The sequence below is a fragment of the Brachycentrus maculatus genome, unplaced genomic scaffold (genome assembly GCF_059751285.1).
Source record: "Brachycentrus maculatus isolate JH-2025_06_01 unplaced genomic scaffold, ASM5975128v1 h1tg000026l, whole genome shotgun sequence".
NCBI lineage: Eukaryota > Metazoa > Arthropoda > Insecta > Trichoptera > Brachycentridae > Brachycentrus > Brachycentrus maculatus.
The window spans coordinates 1013137-1033283 of NW_028280780.1; the positions used below are offsets into that span (position 1 = coordinate 1013137).

Consider the following 20147-nt stretch of genomic DNA (forward strand, 5'->3'; position numbering starts at 1 on the left):
CTTTATACTATGTATATATCGCTCACTCCTTTCAAGAACGTCATAAATCAAAAATCGTCAATTTTCAGCTGTGCACGTTTTCGGAATGCCCAGAAAATTTACTATATCTCAGCAAAAGCGGCATATTTTTAACTTAATATTTAACCGCTACAGGGCAGAGAGTGTTGTTTTTTCATTTTGAAGAAAAGGTATTGTTTAATTATTTTTTTCAATAAACTAAATATTTTTCAAATGGAGACAAAAACTTCAGATTTTACCTAAAAAGATCTGTTGCACAGTAAAAAGTTCAGTAAGTGGCTTGATATATATTTTTAATACATGGTATTATATTTTTAAACTTTAAAAACGTTCTCTTGAAAAATCAAGTATTTTGATTTATGACGTTCTTGAAAGGAGTGAGCGATATGCAACCATCGCTGTTGTTTTATTATCAAGATATTCATTTCCCGTAATCCGAACGCTTTGCGCTCGCAGAATGAGAGATTGCGTACTTGTATTATGCACTTTGAAAACAAACACTGAGGGAATTGAAGTAAAACTCGTTTCCCTTGCAGCAGCCATTAGGGGTAGTTGCATTCTGCAGATACGTTAACTTAAATTGGGAAATGGTCCGCTTTATGGTCCTGCTAAACCCGATTCGCTTTAATTTGAAACGACAGCGGCGCCATCTTTTGGGCTAACGACAGAGGTATCACATATATATATATATATATATATATATATATATATATATATATATATATATATATATATATATATATATATATATATATATATATATATATATATATATATATATATATATATATATATATATATTTATATTTATATATATATATATATATATATATATATATATATATAAATATATATGTATATATATATATATATATATATATATATATATATATATATATATATATATATATATATATATATATATATATATATATATATATATATATATATATATATATATATATATATATATATATATATATATATATATATATTTAAATTGCATCTTACATATGAATAAAATCCTACAAAATAGTATATACACATCTTTTAAAATCGAATGCAATTAGGATGTTTAACAATAGAAAGAATGTTACACTAGTGAATGAATTGACCTGGTATTTTGACCACTAATTGATAAAAATGATGGATGCTTCATCTTGATTGAGACACCTATGTATAATAAATAATATTGTATTTATTATACCTTTTGACGATTTTCATATTTTCCAAGCTGATATATCAAATATTTGTGAATGGGGAAGGCGAAGCAAACTAATGTTTAATGTTTCTAAGTGTTCAGCCACATGTTTTTCACTAGGGCCCAAAAAACTCTGTTTTATCGCTATAAAATTAACGACCAAAATCTGATGCGAGCGTCGAATGTTCTGGGCGTTAGGTTTGTGAGCACCCTGATATTTCACGATCAGATAGAGGCGGTCAGTGATAATGCATTGAAAATGCTAGGATTTGTTCTGCGTACTGCCAGGGTTAACATACTCGCGTGCTGAGAACTCTTTATAACTCCTTGGTGCGAAGTAGACTTGAGGGTGGCTCAATGATTTGGGAAACACATGAGTTTATGTACTCTCTTATGGTAGAAAAAGTCGAAAGTATCTGAGGTTTTATTTTACTATCAAGTTTTTGAGGTATCTCTACATGAGAGAATACGGCTATTATCGTTGCGACCGAGTTTCTCCAGGGTATGCTTGGATACAATGGTTTAGAGACTTGAAGGAATGTGTATTTGATTACGCATTTTTATCGATTATTACGCGGTATGATCGATAATCCAAAAATTATCCGGAGCATTGCTCTGTATATTCCCGATAGTTACCTAAGACAGCGTCGGCATAGATTGTTTCCCATTCCTATATATAGGACTAACCTGCCAGTGGTTATGCTTGTAGGAAGAGCTACCGTTATGTTGAACAATATCACATTGGATATTGATCTGTTTCATGTGTCTGAAGGAGTTTTCCGAAGCCGGATTCTTCTACATCTTTAAGTCTCCTTACTTACTTTTAATGTATACGCCTTGAAAATATAGTTTTTTATGAATATATATTTTATTTTTTGGAATGAAATTGAAATTGAAATTTAATTGAAATCTTGTAAAAAATTGTATTATTGCCTGAAAAATAATGGTTCAGTGACAAGTATAAAACGTATGTTACAACACAGATCGATTTTTTGGCTGTTTTTCTTTATGCTGAGGTATTGTTTATTCGATTATATATATTGTACAGACAGAATAAAACATGTTTTGGTTTAAGCAATTTACCAATAAAAATTCGTCAAAAGCCAGTTTTACAGATTTTAATTATAAAATATTCGGTTTATCGCCGAAAAATAAAGTGAAAACCCTCGTAAGTTATTTATCGACGAATAATTTAGCGTATCGCGAGGAATTATAACGATCTCGATAATTTTCCTATTCCATCTTTAACGTCGTTTAAACTATACAAGACCGTTTAGAAAGAATTTCGTTTAAGTAGATTTGACATTTAAATAACATTTTCCCTATATGTCTCCGATGGTGATAATTTTTCATGAAAAAAATTTGTGAAGCCTAAATCAATCGAGGCTCCTGCTGCATTAAAAAAATAAACATTCCATTTACAATTATCATAACATAAAAAATTACAAATATATTTTTATATTATACATTAATAAAAATATATAACAAAATAAATACTTGTAATAAAATAAACTCAAGGGTTTTTCTTTACAATTTCATCAAGTGTTACCACAAAGTGAATGCCGAAACGAAAAATAAAATATTCTTGGCCAGTAAATAAGGCAAATAAAAAAAAATAAGCATAAAATAAAAACGTATTTTTTTAGAAAAGTTTCATTTCGCTAATTAACGGCGTACAAACCATTTAAGTCTAAACTATACTTCGCATATAAGCTTTAGAAGCTTGCATATTTTACTCCAAGGTTTAGAAAAAATATGAATAATATTGCATATGTGTTTGTGATGCAAATGTGGTTGGTAATAGAAGGAGAGGAAGACTGAGAAAAACCTGGTGTGATTAAGTATTTCAAATACTTAAATGTGGTCAGATCAGGAGTTGGAATAATCGGTGGGTATTGTATGAGGAGATGCATGAAAATGGAAAAGGCGAAGATTACTTGAAAAGATATATTGGTGTGGCATTCTATTATTTCTGCCTACAACAGCATGATAATTAGTCAGTTTTTATTTTTTAGTATGAATGAACGTATTTATGAAAAAAAAAATATTATTAGATTAAAACCAATATTTTTAGCTTTTCTACTTTATTTTTATTTGACCAGCGACCGGGTTTCGTCGTTACAGACATCATCAGACTGATGTCTGTAACGACGAAACCCGGTCGCTGGTCAAATAAAAATAAAGTGGAAAAGCTAAAAACATTGGTTTTAATCTAATAATATATTAAAAATGCAATTCCATCACGAAGTGTCAGTGGATAATATAAATCTATTAAAAAAAAATCAAAATTTAATATGTTAACTAAACATTCGAGAAGTTATTAAATTAACAACATTTTGGATAAGAATCCCTAACCAACGTAAGCATTAAATATTTAAAAAAATGTTTTTTTGCGAATGTTTATTATTGCATAATTCACATTTCAAATCTTTATTTTAATTGCGTTCATATTAAAACCACGGTTAGATTAATGGAGAGACAACAAAGTCTAAGCCACACTTGAATGGGAATAATTTACACACACGCTGTGCAAGCAATGTATCACACACTCTCAAAATACATATCATTCATTATTTAAAAAAAGGAAAATAAGTTTCTGATATCATACTGAAAAATTACAAATTCACTATATGGTTTAATTCGAAAAATCTCGTCAAAATCCGTACTAAAACGTCGGAAACAATTTTTACACCTCTTTTCCAGGACGAAGGAGTTCTGAAAATATTATGTGCGTCTGCGCAGCCTCTCTTGTTTGTTAGTTCAGATGCAACCCTTCAAGTGAACAGACGTGAGCCTTACTTTCCCGTAAGGCTGCAAAGCTCTCGGAATATCTACGTCGCGGTGCGTTACTCAAAATTTGTACGAAAGATTGAAAAATTGACCGTTACTTTGAAGGGTTGTTTTCTATATAATATTTGAATGAGCGATAAAAAATTGTTCTAGAAAAAATAATTGAAAAGTGTTTTATAATTTACGTTTCTATATCGTATTAAAATAAATGTATTTTAAAAAATTAAATACATTAACTGTTTTATATAATATTGAATATTACCTAAACATTTAACATTTTTTGCTTGAATTTAACATTTTTTGCTTGACGGATTAATTTTTGGTAAGTTTACTATTACATATTAATGATTTATTAATTTTTATGTGTGTCGGATTGTGGTCCCGTGGTTAGTACCGCAGACTCTTGTGTCAGAGTTTCTCGGTTCAAATCCGCTCTACCACAATTTGATACCTATTTCTAATAATAAGCTGCTTAAGTTTTAAATGTAACACTAGTCTTATTTTAATAAATAGTATGAAATTGGAGTATTTTGTAAATAATAAAAACACAAATATTTATCATTTTTTTTAAAGGAAATAATAATATTTTTTTAAAAATAAATCAAGGAATAATATAATAGTAAAAATAAAAATAGGAATATGGTTACTTACTCATAATCTTCGATAAAGTCTATATAATCTAAATACAATACGAAGCACAATTTTTTTATATTTTCGGCATTAATTCTATATGAATTAAAAGGCAAAATATCTCATACTAATTAAGATAATTTATTTTATCAAAGTACGTTGTTCAGAGATCATGTTATCGAAGACTAAAACAGGGAATACCAGGTAAATTATATTGCATTGGTATCATTGATTATGACGATAACATTACATTAATTCAACCTAGTGTCCTACATGCTATTACAATTACATGAAATAAATTCAAATGTTATAAATATTTTTTGGGAATGATAATTTCTGATATAAAATTATTTTGAAGTAACTGGTTATGTTATATTATAATATTATTAATTCACAAAACTTTGATCGTTCTATTCAACTTGTTTTGTTCGCCTTTGTAGTATAATTCAAAAGTTAAAGCTAAATTGTTCGAAATCTTATAAACCTAAAAAAGTAATTCTATTCCCTGTCCTTTCCTTTTCTTCTTTTCCTATCACTGCCATCTCCTTTTCTCTTTATCCCATCCTTGTCTCATGTTTCTTCCTTTATATAGACCTCTCTTATGCATAGTTGTGAAGAACTATAATTGGTACTCATGATTTTATTTTTTGTATTCTGTATGTATCATATATTGTAACTGTTGTTCTTCCTTCAAATAAAATAAAATAGAATAAAATAAAATAAAATAAAATAATGGCTTCAATTTTGGTGATCCTGAGTTCGATTTGTAGTGGGGTAAAAATATGTATTTTTTAAACTTTACAATTTAATTATATTACCTTTCTACGTAAACTGTTATGGGTTTAATGATGTATATTATAGATATATAATAGATCTATGAATGTGGTAGTTACGGAATAAAATTAAAATAAATAAATAATAATGAAATTAACATTCAGTTTTCCAAAAGTATTTGCAATAATTATGCTTTGATATTTTTATACACGTATTTTTCTTATTCATTCGGCGGGATGTGAAATTCGTATAAACTTTGAATAAATACCAAAAAGTTTTTATGTGCCATCAGTTTTATTTTCTTTTTAAAATATGTACATTTTGATCAAACGACGCAACTTTTCTTGAAGTCATCACATATAAATTATTATATTTCTTTCCAATTCTTATGAATTTTAAGATATTGTTTTTTTTGGGAATAAAAAAAAAATTCTTCATTTTATTGACAAACTAGTTAACCATAACTTCGTCATCCCGCAGAGTTAGGCAGAGAGAATAGACCGCCACACCACTCTGTCTTTGCAAACGTTCTTCGCCTCTTATGTATTCATACATCTCCTCATACGTACCCGCCGATTATTCCGACTCCTAACCTGGCACAATTTTAATAGTTGATCATGGTTTATCACCTTTTATAATACAATTTTTAGGATGCTTCGCGGTTTATCACCTTTCATGGCACCGTTTGTATGATTCGTCGGGGTTTATCACTTTTTATGGTATAGTTTTCATAGTTCATTACGGTTAATCAGCTTTCATGATACAGTTTTTATTATTCATCACGGTAAATCATATTTCATGGCATAATTTTTATGGTTCATCACAGTTAATCACATTACATGGACAATTTTCATGATTCATCACGGTTTATCACCTTTTACGGAATAGTTTTCATAGTTCATCGTGGTTTTTTACCTTTCATGGCTTATTTTTAGATTATATTTTAACAAATAACGAGAAATTCATCAAATATTTTCATTGCATAATAAATTTACTAGTATACGAAGAAATAGTAGCAAAGGGGCGGAGTATTTCAGCAGATACTCTACTACATATAGGGGTAGGTTTAAATTAAATTAGGGGGAGCGGTTTGCTTATCGTCTTCAGATAAGTGTAACTTTAATGGTATGTTATAAACGCTTTCACGATTGAAACGAAAGCTCTCTTATTGAATTAGTTGAGTGCTTTTGTTGCCGGAGTGGTTAGTTTAGAGATCGAAATCGTCAGTTTGAAAAGAAGCTAAAGACATGCAACGAAAAACTTAACCAGAAAATTTGTTCGACAAATCCACAAGGGAATTAATTAAGTCTGACTTATCTCTGAATCGATTCAACACTAGTCAAATCAAAAAATGCAATTGAAATAAATGTGTTGTTATAACAAAGCTTAAATGTTTTCTACTGAAATTTCATGGTGGAACTGCATTTTATAGAATAATATAACGATGTATTTTTTTGACATGAATTTCATTTGATCAGCAATCGGGTTTCGGGAGCAATCGGGACATCATCAGACTAGTGTGAGGTTAGACAAAATTCTATTGAAAACCATGATTTAAAAAAAAAAAATCTGTCAAAATGAAATGGAATTGAATCACTTTCAGTATTGTATTATAATAAAAAGCTTTATTTATTTTATGTGTTAATTTTGAAATCAAAAACTGATTTTTTAAGTCTACTGGGTTGTATTTTATTAACAAAAACACATACAAAATTAGTATTGTGACAATTTTTTCTCCTAGTTATGGCATTTTCAAACGAATGTGAAGATCAAATGGAGTGACGGCCCTAATGTAGCTAAAAATTTCAAAGCTACATAAGGACCGTCAGTCCATTTGATCTTCACATTCGTTTGAAAATGCCATAACTAGGCGAAACAATTGTCATAATATTAATGTTTGATGTATTTTTGTTAATAAACATAAAAATACAACTTAGTAGACTCAAAAAATCTGTGTTTGATTTAAAAATTAATACACAAATTAAAATGGAGTTCTACAAATTAAACGCCAAATCAATAAATAGCTTTAATTATTTCCTAAAATTAACTACTATCGCGTAATCTCGATTAAGTTCAGTAATAGAAAGATGATTAAATACTAAATTGTACTGAATTCTCAAATTTAATTAATAAAGGTGAAAATAAAGGTCAAAGGACGGTGTTTGGGATCTAAGGGTCGTTGCCAAGAAATATCGGTAAATTAGTGGAGCAGTCATGAACAATTTCTTGAATGTCTTAATGACGTTTTAAGGTTCATCATTTTTTTTAATTGAAAAATTAAGCATAACCTAATTCATTTCACTAACTAACTAACTAACTTACCATCACACCGGTTCTCCGCAGGGGTAGGCAGAGGGAATAAAACGCCACACCACTCTGTCTTTGCAAACATTCTTCGCCTCTTCCACGTTCATGCATCTCCTCATATGTACCCGCCGATTATTACGACTCCTAACCTGACCACTTTTAAGTATTTGGCATACCTGATCGTGCCAAGCTTTTCTCGGTCTTCTTCTGCTAATTAATTTAATTTTTTACTTTACACATAAAATATCAATTTTGAATCTACAGGCAATGAGAATTTTCTAGGCAACTAATAAATATTTAAAAAAAAAGCATACTTACGTTAGTAGTACCCATATTAATTACTATTTATTTAAATTCAAAACTCGCTTTATCATCTTATCGAATTAATTTATTTTGTGACAGCTGTTTCGCCTTGTGAGGGGCATTATCGATTCGACAGCATTGTGCTTCAGTTGCCAGTCCAGGATCATGTCAAATAAACATTTAAAGTTAAAAAGCCCTTATTTATTTTGATAACCTGTAGGAATCGAACCTAGGACCTTCAACACGGTGCCCAAACGCGCTTATCTTTATACTACGGAAACGGATGACTAATTTATACTCAACTATCCTCTTACTTGTTAAAACCCTTTTTAACATTACGTAAAAAAATACATTTCACATATCGCTCACTCCTTTCAAGAACGTCATAAATCAAAATACTTGATTTTTCAGGAAACGATTTTAAAGTTTAAAAATATAACACAATGTATTAAAAATAAATATCAAGCCACTTATTGAACTTTTTACTGTGCAACAGATCTTTTAAGGTAAAACCTGAAGGTTTTTTCTACATTTGAAAAATATTTAATTTATTTATAAAAATAATGAAACAATACATTTTCTTCAAAATGCAAAAACAACATTTTCTGCCCTGTAGCGGGTAAATATTAAGTTAAAAATATGCCTCTTTTGCTGGGATATAGTACATTTTCTGGGCATTCCGAAAACACGCACAATTGAAAATTGACGATTTTTGATTTATGACGTTCTTGAAAGGAGTGAGCGATATGATGGCTGAAAAATCCCAATACGAGTTGTTTTATAAAATGTTATTGAAAAAAATATTGCATTTTATTTATTTGGTAAAAAATGAAATGTTTTTAAACTTTTGTGAATAAATTTATAGCCTAAACGTGACAAAGACGTAGTTAAAAGTTAAACGAATTTAATTATAGGGGCTGTTGGTAATTATCAAACTCCTGTGAATTTCCTTCCCCGATGCCTTTCTGGATTTTCATTTGTTTTGAGATTTCTGAACGTTCGAGACATCCAAATCTTGTCGAGATCAAAAGGTTATTCCTTAGTCAGTCCAACCAGAATTTATTCGAGTTTGATAAAGAAAATATTTCTACTAAGTCTTTGAATATAAATATGTCATTATTCAGAATTTGTCAAGTACTTAATAGAAAATTATCACCCATTTGATAAAAATAAAGGTCATAATATATTACACACATGCAACAGAGGACTTAAATTAGATTACTTAGAAATATTATACATCAAAAAGGCAATAAGTAATAATTTACTACTAATAAATACACATTTTTCTAAAAGTCCGTTATTAAATATGTTTCCAATCACTGAACATCCCTGATCCCTTTTGACTGTGACTGCTAATCAACACAAAAAAATAAAGCCACTTGAGATCTACCCAAGCTCCTTTGCCTAGCAGTCAAAATATTTAGAATTTTGTGAAGTAGATAGTGTTTTAGTATTAATCAGTCTTGCAGTTAGCTTCGAAACCGGTAGACATTACAATTAAGTTATAATAAAATATATGTAGTGATTTTAAAACTTTTGTTGGTGCTTTAAATAAAAAATATTAAAAATATATATTTTTAAAATTTAATTTCTTGAATGGTTTTCGCAGATACTTTGTGGCATAATTTTATGAACTTTATAAAATAAAACAACTTTGTTTTTACATGTTTAACCCTGATTATGACAGGGTTCCTGTCGAAACCGGTTGGAGAAAAAATGTACCAATAAATAATACGTATATGGTAAAAAATAAAGTTCTTTTATTCAATATTTTTTTAATTTGAAATTAGCTCTTCCCAGACACGCGTTGCTGTGGCCTGATCAAATTGAAAAAAAAAATCTAATTAAAAGCACACATTTTTAAAATGTTTCGTTTCAAAATGTTTGCTAAGCTTCTTCTTCTTCTTGATGTAAAACCTTTGGCCTGTTTTTAAGGGGATTAGCCTCCTGCGATGTCGATTCCCAGCTGTCAATTCATCTCTTTGGTGGTCTGTCCGGGAGTCGGAAGTAAGGGTTGGTCGTGCTCTTGACATTAATTTAACATTCACAAATTCTACCCATGATCGACAACCATAGTACTCAATTTTAAGAACTTGATATGTTGATCTAACTCGTGACCAAGTACAAGTGAGTTCACAACAGCCATCTATGTTGGAATAGTGAAAGCTTTTATTTAGCAAAGACTGACATCATGTTTATTACAAACCTTACCATGCCTATGACGGTCATAAGCCCTGTAAATGCCCAGACTTCCACATTCTTCATCTCTGTTGAGATGTCAAAAGTGTGTATAAAAAAGAACAAGTTTTTGGATACACTATAAATGTTGTAAATTTCATTTTATATTTTGTATTTTAAAACCATTGTTAACTTTGTGGTATGGTAATATAACACTCCCCTTATCATTCATCGTTCACTTTGTGTGATACCACTTAAATTTGATTAAAGTGGTATTAAACAAAGTGAACAATGAATGGTAAGGAGAGTGTTCAATATATATTCTTTTGAAAAAAATCGCTTGAATATACGTCCGACCCCTAGCGCGGCCGTTCGCTACCTGAATTTGATGTTTACGCATTCCCCTTAAGATGTTTACAGTGACATTCTGCAAACTAGCACGACCACTTTTAACCACAATTTATCTTATTTTCGTTTTAAGGGCTAATCTGTAGATGTCGCGGAAATGACAAATCTAACGTAATATGTCGGTGGTCTTATAAATATAAAGTGGAAGTGGGACGGCTAATGCGTGCTTCCGCGACGCGTACTAAGAAAAATCGTATTTTTTCGTTACAATTTTAATCCGCGCTAATGTTCTTTTTAGGCCTTCTCGGATCAAAAACCCATCACGCTCTGCGAGCAAATTTTTAAGTAACATTTAACGTTCAGCCGAATAACATTTTAATTTTACGTCAGATTTATCCCGCGAAGTTTATGTGAAAGCTTAATTTTAGCGTGTATACTAAGGTAAGACATATAAGTTGGACGTTTGATAAAAGGTTGATTTAACGCGTCGAGCTGTATATTGTTTTTATTTTATATTTATTTATTTAGAAATTTAACATAAATACATTTACAATAAAGAATAACAAATAAATCAGGTAATTGTAACATTCCAATTAAAAAAATTCACGAATGTTAAATGAGTTAAAAGTAAACAGCAAGTATTTTATATATTCTTTCTTATTCAAACCCTTATCCGCATCCCAATGGTGCATAGGGCACTGCATCATACAAACGCAGTGTTATCTTGATCATTAAACACATGAAGGAAAGGTGATCAGCCCTCCGCTTCAGGTACCAGTCCAGGGTGATATTGAAAAAATATTAGAGTGAAAAATACCATTTTATTTATTTGACCCCCCCTGGGCATCGAATCCGGGACCTCCAGAACGGTAGCCGAGTGTGCTGACCGTTAATTAGACTACAAAGGCGGACATATTTTATATATACTTATTATTTTTAAAAAAATGTATTTTTTTTATTGTTATTGAAAAAACTGTACATTGAACAAAATTAACACAAATTAATACTCGTGCTCATATGATTTCGTGCAATTAAGGTTTATAATGCAATTCAATTATAATTTTTTTTTTAAACAATTTTTTTTATCAATTCTCATATAAAAAGAGTAAATAAATGAGCTAGTTTACATAATCTCTTTAGAAATCTTTTTTTAAGTACTAAATTTTTAAATAATTTAGTTTATCGGAATCCTGGTGGTATTGTAAATTAATTAAATAAACAAAAGTGCATTCATCAATAAAAAATAATGTTATAATTAAATTAAACCATATTTTTTTTCTTTTTTAATAAAAATAAAACGTTGAACAATAAGCCAAATATTAAAAATAATAGCATGAACAATAAAAAACTTTTATTAATTGATTCAGCAGTCACTTTGTGGTAAAAGCTATCTTTTTTAATTAAAAAAAATATTTAGTAAATACCACTATTTCTTAAAATCTACTATGACTCATGTTTTGATGCATTCCGCATCATTTTCAAACACAATTTTCAATTAAAATAATAAAAAAATCAATTAAATTTTAGAGGTAGGTCGTACCCACATTGGTATGACTTCCCGAAAATACAAATTCAATCAAGGAACATAAGTCAGGGAACATGAATTATGTTTGAGAAATAATAATTTTTCTAAATTCGTTAACCATTCAATAAATAATGATCACAAATTTAACCACAATAACGTAGAAATCCTAAAAATAATTAACACGAAAAGCCATGAACTACAACATTTTGAAACAATAAAATTCATAGAAATATAAATAACAATAAACCCATAATTAACAATATAACAAGGACTAAAGCAACCCACCTATTGTCTATGTTCCCACTGATAAGAAATATAAAAAAAAACAATAATAAAAAAATGTATTAAAAAATAAAACTAAGAAACAGCTCTTACTCCCTCTTTAACCTTCAACATCCCAAAGACCTAGCTCTAAAATTTAGAATTAGCTTTACATACGGTGTTTGAAAATGATGCGGAATGCATCGAAACACGTGTCACAGTAGATTTTAAAAATAGTGGTGTTTAATTAGTAATTTTTTTCATTAAAAATAAATCAATACTGATAAGAAGTCCATGTAAGAGAAACGTCGAAATCCTTCTTAAAACTTGGACATTTAATTAAAACCTAAGTTAGTAACTAAAGACGGCAGAAACTGTGTGACTTTTTACAAACAAACATCCTCCTGTAAACTAACTTTGTTTGACTTTCTAGTCGACAAGGCTGCAATAATGCCATAAGGAGTATTCAAGTAATTTTGACAGGATTAAAAAAATGTTCAAAAAATTATTCGATGCTATCAGATACCGGTCTTTATTTAATTCCTTCATAAAAAATTATAATGTTATTAGAACCAACTTTAAAAATTTCATATATGAAAGGTTCAACCACCATCTAAGGGCACAATGCTGTTCCTTGATATTTTTTACATTATAAAGATAGATCACATTAATTTTAAGTGTAGATATTGTATACATATATATATATATATATATACATATATATATATATATATATATATATATATATATATATATATATATATATATATATATATATATATATATATATATATATATATATATATATATATATATATATATATATATATATATATATATATATATAAATATATATATATATATATTTATATATATATATATATATATATATATATATATATATATATATATATATATATATATATGTATATATATATATATATATATATAAATATATATATATATATATATATATATATATATATATATATATATATATATATATATATATATATATATATATATATATATATATATATATATATATATATAGATATATATATATGTGTAATATATCTATTCGAAATATTTAGGATTTTACAGAATTTAAAATAAATCCCCCCTAAATTAATCTCATTTGAGATAAAGATTAAAAATTATTTTGAAATAAATAAAAAATAAAAATATAAACTATAAAAAGTTATCAAGCATAAGTCAAATAATTACCAAATTAAATTACGGCATGAAGGCTTCACATTTTTAGCTTAAATCCAACAGAGAAATTTGCACAGCTTTGCTAACAGAAACTCAAGATAAATCTATTGTTACCGTTTCTACGATATTTAATAATACCGTAATTGAAATAACGGGAAGTCGGGTAAAAGCAATAGTGTGTTTATAACAACCAAAGAAAAAAAATCTTTTAAGCATGCTATTGCAGCCGACAGTTCAATTATTTCTACTTGGTTAATCCGAAATACGAATCTTAACTAACTCTAACGTTATACTCGTACATATTTACTTTTTACTTTTAATATTTAGTTATTTATCTCTTAGTTATTTATCTCTTAACACATGTGCTTCAAAATTAGTGCCAACACAGATCCGACAGTTAGTCAGGAGAGGGATGATGTTAGTAGGTACAGAGAACTTATGTAACAAGCGTGGCATGTTTTACTTCGAAATTCCTTTATTTAAATGGCCAAGTAACAAAAGTTACTCAAACATCGTAAAAATTACAAAAATAGTCTGCTAACGATTGCATATTTTATAAAATTTATATGAAATTAACGGTAGTAACCGCTTCAGTAGAATCGCTCTCCTCCAAGATCCGACAGCCAGTCAGGAGAGGGATGATGTAAGTACAAAGAACTTGAGTAACAAGCGTGGCGTGTTTCGCCTCGAAATTCCTTTATTTCAATGGCCAACTAACAAAAGTTACCGTCTGCAATTTTTCCAGCTGTCGACGGAACAAAAACTTCGCAATGAATCATTCCGTTAATTAGCAAATTACAGGTGTAACTTTTTCCATTTGCTCCATTTATCTAGCTTAACCCTCACCCCCCGTTTTGTGGCTACTCACTGGAAGTCTGAGGTAGGGAACGGAATTACTACAAGTATTACTTACGTTACATGGTGTCCGGAAAAATAAATCCTTTATTCGATTTTTTTAAAACGTGTTAGAAAAAATATTGTTAAATTTTATTTGAAAAAAAAATAGTATTCACTTGCCCAAACTATCTCAAAACATCTTTCATAATTTTATCGATAATGGTTATCTCAGCCTTGCATTCATTCCTTATATAACTGTCAGAACATCTATCATACAGCGTTTAGCCGCACATTTTTCAGAGAGCTCGCATTTCGACAGCATTCAGTCTGCTTTTATCCTTCTTTTTGCCAATTTTCTGCTTCAATTACATACATTAGGATCGATAATGGTTATCTTAGCCTGGCATTCATTCCATATTAAATAATTTGAAAATTTATCACTCTGAGTTTTGCCTTGCATTTGTCCGAGAGATCGTATTTCGACTGCACCCAGTGCACTTTCATCCTTCTTTTGCCAACTCTATGCTTCACTTCCACACAAGGTTTTAAGCTTAAGGTTTGTACTAGGATTCACATCCCCAAACCATCTCAACACATCAATCTTAATTTTATTGATAATGATGCAGAGCTTCTGGGTTCGAGCTCAATCTTCCACAATTTGACACATATTTATAATAATGAGCCATTAAAGCTCACATAAATAGTATGAAATTGAAGTATTTTATAAATATAATAATATAAAACCCTTATACGCACCCAAATGGTGCATAGGGCACTGTCATATAAACGCAGTGTTATCTTGATCGTTTATACATGAAGGAAAGGTGATTAGCCTTCCGCTTCAGGTACCAGTCCATGGTAATTTTGAATAAATATTACAGTGAAAAAATCACGAATATTTTTTTACCCCCCTTGGGAATCGAACCCGAAACTTCCAGAACGGTAGCCGAGCGTACTGACCATTACACTACGGAGGCGGACAATTACACTACGGAGGCGGACAAAAAAAATAATATAAATAATAAAAATAAACAAATATTTCACTATATAGTATCAAAAACGCAAAGGAAATTAATACTAAGGAATATGCCATCTATAAATGGGAAGACATGTTACGAACTTTATTTAAAAAGGTGGCATTCTTGCAACGGATGACTGCATAATTTATATTTATCGAACACCCTGTAGATTTATTTGTTTGTCTGACACCCTCAGGATATACTGTCGAAGCGCCTACATACATCACCTACTCGCACATGTGTGTAGTATGTACACAGGGAAAGTTGAAGGGATCCTGGCGGTTCTCAAGCGCGGTAGAACTTTTTGTGTAATTACGTTAGAGAGCACCTCCATTAGGCAAATCAAATTTATACCAAATTTATTTGCCTCTTCCGTCAATTCAAAGAGTGGCAGATGTGAGGGAAATTCATTTATTGTAACTAGTTGATAATAAAAGTTATGTGTAAATGGTAATGTGACTGTAAAAAAGTATGCGTAAAATAAATGTGATACTAAATAAAAAAATTACCAGGTATATACCACTTTGTCCTAAAATCTATTGTTAGAAATAATGGTTGAATCCTAGAGCCTTTCCATTTTTCAAGGACTTAGTGGCATTCTTAATTTCTTCCATACTTATCTCTCTTGAAACATCATTCACACATATTCGGGGAAATGTACTTACGTCACTAACGTTATTAATCGTATGTGTTTCATACACCTCCTCGAAATACTCTTTCCATCTCTCTTTCCATCTCTCTTTTATATTTTTTTCATTCGTCACCATTTTGGCACGATCAGGTATGCCAAATACTTGAAAGTGGTCAGGTTAGGAGTCGTAACAATCGGCGGGTATGTAAGAGGAGATGCATGAACGTGGAGGAGGCGAAGAATGTTTGCAAGGACAGAGTGGTGTGGCGCTCTATTCTCTCTGCCTACCCCTGCGGGGAAGCGGCGTGATGGTTAGTTAGTTAGTTAGTTAGAAGTAATGGTATTAACCAATTAAATTTTAAATGAATAAAATAAAACACGTTAATTTTACACATACAATACATAAAATGATGTATTTACATTTTTAAAAAGATTAATATTTGTGTTATTTCCATTATTTACACAAATATTTCAATTTTATACTGTTTTTTGAGCCATTTTAAGAAATATGTATTAAATTGTGGTTGAGTGGGTTCGAACCGAGAAACTCTGACTTAAGAGTCCGCGGCACTAACCTCGGGACCACAACCCGACACAATTAAAACAACTTGACTTATATGTGGGTGCAGCACTTAGACATATTTTTCTAGTTTTATTTATATGTTTAATGTTTTGAAATATACTGAAATCCATTTTGACTAGAGACATGTATCTTATTTGGGATTTTTTTACAGAGATATAAAATTTTTGGGTTCATTTCTTTAAGTTAATTCTTCCTGGCTCTATTCCAACTTATCGTCTTTGTAGACTATTGGGGTCAGCTCTTCTCGTCCTCAGGTCGTAGATTATTCTAACATGGACAGCGTCATCTTCTTCCTGAAAGGTTCTCCCCTATCACGGACAAGGCCATGCCTTCGAATCATGTTATCTTTCTATAGTATCCATATTTTTTTTAAGTCTTTCTCTAGATGTCTTTCAAGGAAGATCCATGGCAACTGCCTAGTTCAGAACAAGTTTTTTTTTTAAATAAAAAAAAAAACTAAAATTTCAAATAATTTTTTAGGCTTTGAATCAACGTAAGTACATAGTCTTTTTCTCATTTACGAACATTGATGTTACAGTTTTGAAGATAATTCAAGAGGATTTTAGTTATATCATGATAATTTTTTCATATTGAATAATTTTTACTGGGAAATATAAGGTTTTAGATGAATTCAATTTTGAATTTCACACACATCTAAAATTGTAACATATGTACTCGTATACACAAACGTTTTTCACACTCAATGGTGCGCATATAACTATGGTATCGAGACAATGTCGTTTTGAAGAATATGGAAGTCTGGGCATTTACGGGGCTGACGACCGTCATAGGTTGGTTTAAGTGATCACTTTTAAGTGATTCACCAATTCTACCCATTCTTGACAACTACACTACTGAAATTCCTGGAAGTTTATATATGAACCAATTTTGAAACATTGTTCTTGAATCACTAAAACTTCACTAGAGACATCTATTGGTGAGATAAAAAGAACTGTTTTATTGTTCAGACTATTCTTCCATATTCTTTTTCATCTTTGATGAGATGTAAAAAAAATAATACGAAAATAACTCCTGTAATTGGGATAATCCATATTTTGTGAACAAGTATTTGGACACACTCGAAATGTTGTAGATAGCAATTTGAATTTCGAAGCATTTTTTTCTATCTAATTATCTTTTACATTCTTAAAATTTTGCACATTTTTAAAAAATATCTTATAGATAAAACACATTTTTCTTCTAAATAATAACATTTTTTCAAATCATAACAATGCAAAAAGGTCTCTAACGTCAAAAAAATAATGCCTAATTTATAGAGGGGCTGGATAAGAAAAATGTACAAATAATATATAAGCACTTCTTTAAAATCATCTCATAACCCATTTTATAGAGGTCATATTTTTTACAGCTTTTATGAAATTTCACCCTAAATTCTTAAAATATAAAACGAGTAAAAATTCATCCAAAACATTTTCCATCTTAGAGTGTTACGTTCCGGAAGCTGGAATGTAATCCTACTTCATTATATTTAAAATATGCTTTTGAACATGAATTTTTCTTTATAAATACAATATAACTGGTGTTGATTTTTTCTTTGAATTAAATGATTTATTTACAATATTTATTCATTTATGTAGAGATATCAATAAAAAAAACAATTTACAACATTTTGAATATATATATACATATATATAAATATGTATATGTTTATATATAAATATATATATACACACACACATATATATATATATATATATATATATATATATATATATATATATATATATATATATATATATATATATATATATATATATATATATATATATATGTGTGGATATATATATATTTTTTTTTAAAAACTTATTGTCTTTGTAGACTCTCCTCGTCCTCAGGTTTCAAGTACTTCTATCATAGACAACGTCATCTAGGCCATGCTTTCGAGTCATGTTATGTTACGTTCCTCTTGATATCTTTCGAAGAAGATCCATGGCGATTGCCTGGTTCACAATATGTTCAAGTTCTCTACCATGACACGATATCAATTGCCTTTACTTATATTTTAAATATACTCGTATCTATATATATATATATATATATATATATATATATATATATATATATATATATATATATATATATATAAATATATTTATATATATATAAATATATATATATATAAATATATATATATATATATATATATATATATATATATATATATATATATATATATATATATATATATATATATATATATATATATATATATATACATATACATATACATATAATTACTACAAATCCGACGTAAATGTTTGTCCGTGTAGCAATATGATGTATTGGCGCATTTATCCCAATTAGCTAAAGTTCCTTCGTTAGCCAACACCTTTCTCTCTCCGTTAACAGTATCTTGTGTCTTCAATGATAAATGAGACTGGAAAAAAGGTAGGGAGATTGATACTGCCCAGACGTTATAACACAACAAAGCAACCCTAACGCGAACTTGGGGATGTTCGAAGGGTGGTGATCAACTATGTGTGTTCTATGAGGGTTGCCTATATAATTATCGAGCTTTTATATTGATTAGGTATTTTTTGATAGAAAAACACTTTTTTTACACTTGAGTTTATTTTATTATAACTACTAATTTCGGAATCTATGCTTCCATCTTCAGGTCTTAATATAATAGTTAGTATTTAGATCTAAGGATGGAAGCATAGCTCCGGTACTAGTCGTTATAATAAAATAAAGTGAATTGGTAGAAACAAGAGTTTTTCTTTTACAATTTCATCATGTCTTAGCACAATGCTAATGTTGAAACAATAAATAAAATATAGATTTAATATAAATTTGGTGGAATAACTTAATAGTTTTAAAATGAATAAAATTCAATTAAATACTTTATAATGTCTATTTTTTCTAACAAAATGAATTCAAATGGAATGAATGGAAGTAGTATTTTATAAAAACATTTACGTATTAAATGTGTTTAGGGTTTTGAATAGAATTTTATAGAAATTTAAAAAAATAAATTATTAAAAATATTTTTAACCCTTGCTTTGTTGTGTATACTGCACAGAAAGTTGTCGAGTTTTCCACCAATCTGACGATGTCGGTAACGATGAAACCCGGTCACTGGTCAAATAAATAAAAGTGGAAACACGCCGCTTCCCATGGTAGGCAGGGATAATAAAACGCCACACCAAGCTGTCTTTGCAAATAATATACGCCTCTTCCACATTCATGTATTTCCTCATACACATACTTTTTCCAACTCCTGACCTGACCACTTTCAAGTTTTTGACATACTTAATCATTCCAAGTTTCCTTGATTCATTTTGCTGTTCTTTTTTTCACTCATTCATTACACATGTCCAAGCCATCTCAACACGCTTTTCTTAATTTTATCGATAAAATTTATCTTGGCCATTCATTATTTTCTGCGATCACCATTCGAATTTCTATCATATATCATTTTTTATAATAAAATAACAACTCTGTATTTTTTTCTACATTAATTTTTTTTGACCATCAGACTGGTGTCAGACATGATCAGATGATAT

At 29.3% G+C, this 20147-nt stretch overlaps 1 protein-coding gene across 1 annotated transcript in view; it reads left to right on the top strand.

The window, feature by feature from the left end:
* The first annotated feature begins 3973 nt into the window (after positions 1-3973).
* LOC148313004 (uncharacterized) overlaps positions 3974-20147 on the top strand; it is a 29374-nt gene continuing 13200 nt past the window's right edge. The window contains exon 1 of the mRNA XM_088270273.1: positions 3974-4331. The gene's annotated coding sequence lies outside the window, so the exon portion shown is untranslated. The remainder of the gene's footprint in view (positions 4332-20147) is intronic.